A 2,032-nucleotide genomic window follows, 5' to 3' on the forward strand; every position below is an offset into this window, starting at 1 on the left:
AACTGTGAGTCAGAACAACCCCTTCCTTTCTCCCCTAAGTTGTTTTGTCTCACAGATACCCCCCCCAAAAAAAACCAAATAATCAGACTCCTCTTCACCTTCTCATTATAGGAGGCTATGGATTCACCTACCATTCCCCATCCAATGCCATCAACTTAGTACTAGAGGCTCTACTATACAACAAACAGCCAAGAGGATCATGGTTTTCCTTTCATTCGGTGTGCACTTCCCTGTTCAACATTGTCCTGCACATGGTAGGCTATGAATACCAGATAAGCTGCCACCACCCTAAACCTATACCACCCCTACTTCATGTGCTTTTAGGGTGTTTTCCATATAGAAAGCATAACAGGAAAAGAGAGACAACTACCCTCTTGTTCCTTCTCCACATAAAAAGGCATGTCCCACTTACGAAGTGGGTCTCCATCCCAGTTTTGGTGCAATAGAGCAGAGGCTATACGTGGGAAGAAGAAATCTCTTTGGGGGTTGTATGGGAGGAACTGTCTGGAATACAGAGTGGAAACTTTTACACCTGTCTGTCTTAGTCACTGTTCTATTGCTGTGAAGAGACACCATGACCAAGGCAACTCTTATAAAACATTTAATTGGGGGCTTGCTTACAGTTTTAGAGAATCCGTCCATTAACATACCAGGGAGTAGACAGGCATGGCGTTGCAGTAGTAGCCGAGAACTTTATATCCTCATCTGTAAGCAGAAAGAGGAGGGTAGTGTAGAGAGTGAAAAGGGACCAGGAGTGAGCTCAAAGCCTACTCCCATTGATACACCTCCTCCAACAAGGCCACACCTCCTAATTCTTCCCAAACTTCTACCAACTGGTGACTAAGCATGGAAATATATGAGCCTAACGGGGAATTCTCACTCAAACCATTACACCACCGGAGAACATGAGAACCTTGAAGATGAGGTGAAGGATGATGAAGAGGAAGCTGTTTGCTCAGTAACGTGAGCAAAACAACAGAACCGACAGAAGTTTGACAGAAGCAGGGCAAGAGGCCTGCTGTGATTGAGTTAACACTGAGAATCCAGAAGGCATTGCACATGCTCAGGCTACCCCACATGTAGGATATGGGGCTGAACTTGAAGGTTACTCCTGGGCTTCACACAGGCCATCAATACAAGGTTTTGCTTGAATAAGCTGCTTAAAGCCAGCCTGAGAAGTAAGTTTCTTTGCCCCAGAGGGGCAGCTACTGAGAGGCTGAGCTTAAAAATAAAAGTCAAACTAATCCGCTGGAAGTCTGGAAGACTGTACATACATACACAGGACTTGAGCCTCTGTGGAGCCCTCAGAGAGGAAGCTTGCAAATTCTGAGCCCCTAGATGAATGTGGAACAATGTAAACTTCCTGAACTATGAGAGCAGACCATAATCCACATAAGCATCCAATGGTAAAAGGTAAGTTTCCGGTCTGGCGTGTAAAAAGCCAGAAACTTCCCTCCTAACAACGACAAAAAGCTAAATAAACTGGAAATTCAACCCCTTCTTCCAAGGTCCATTAGAGGAGTGAGGTCATATAGCAAGCCTCTGCTCCCAAATTGGAGAGACTTACAAGCAAACATAAGACAGTCGCATCTTACCAGGTCGGTAATCCAAAAGCTGAAACTTCCCTAGTGGTTCTGCCAGGATTGAGCATATCTGCATTAGGTTGATAAAATACTGCAGGCTTCATGTGGGCAAGCCTGGGAGATGAAAACTCCAGGGACACTCCATTCTGGGGGCTCCCAGACTCCTGTGAATTTTGCATCCTGGAGCTCTGATAGGTTCTCATGGTGATTGTCCGAGAAATGCCACCCCCACCCCCAGTGCTTCTGGTAGAGAGAGGAGAAGAGAAACCATGTTGAAATACCAAGCACATTCCAATCTTCTTAGCAACTTCTGCCCCCGGGAGAAATGATTTAACTAGAGCTGAACCAGCTGGAGGTTTAGCAGAGCAGAAATGACAGGAAAAAGGGAGACACTCAACTCCAGCTGGCTCTTGCCTTCCACGGGGAAGAAAAGAAACACTGAATTCCAG

At 45.8% G+C, this 2,032-nt stretch overlaps 1 long non-coding RNA gene across 1 annotated transcript; it reads right to left on the reverse strand.

Annotated features, from left to right (window-relative positions):
• Window positions 1-588: 588 nt before the first annotated feature.
• LOC114621644 lies at window positions 589-1,653 on the reverse strand. The gene is made up of 2 exons (XR_003711464.1): window positions 1,596-1,653; window positions 589-705 (listed from the first exon to the last, which is right to left on the reverse strand). It is a non-coding gene; the product is annotated as an uncharacterized LOC114621644 (long non-coding RNA).
• Between the last annotated feature and the right edge of the window lie 379 nt (window positions 1,654-2,032).

This window comes from Grammomys surdaster, unplaced genomic scaffold, assembly GCF_004785775.1.
Source record: "Grammomys surdaster isolate TR1022 unplaced genomic scaffold, NIH_TR_1.0 184, whole genome shotgun sequence".
Lineage (NCBI taxonomy): Eukaryota > Metazoa > Chordata > Mammalia > Rodentia > Muridae > Grammomys > Grammomys surdaster.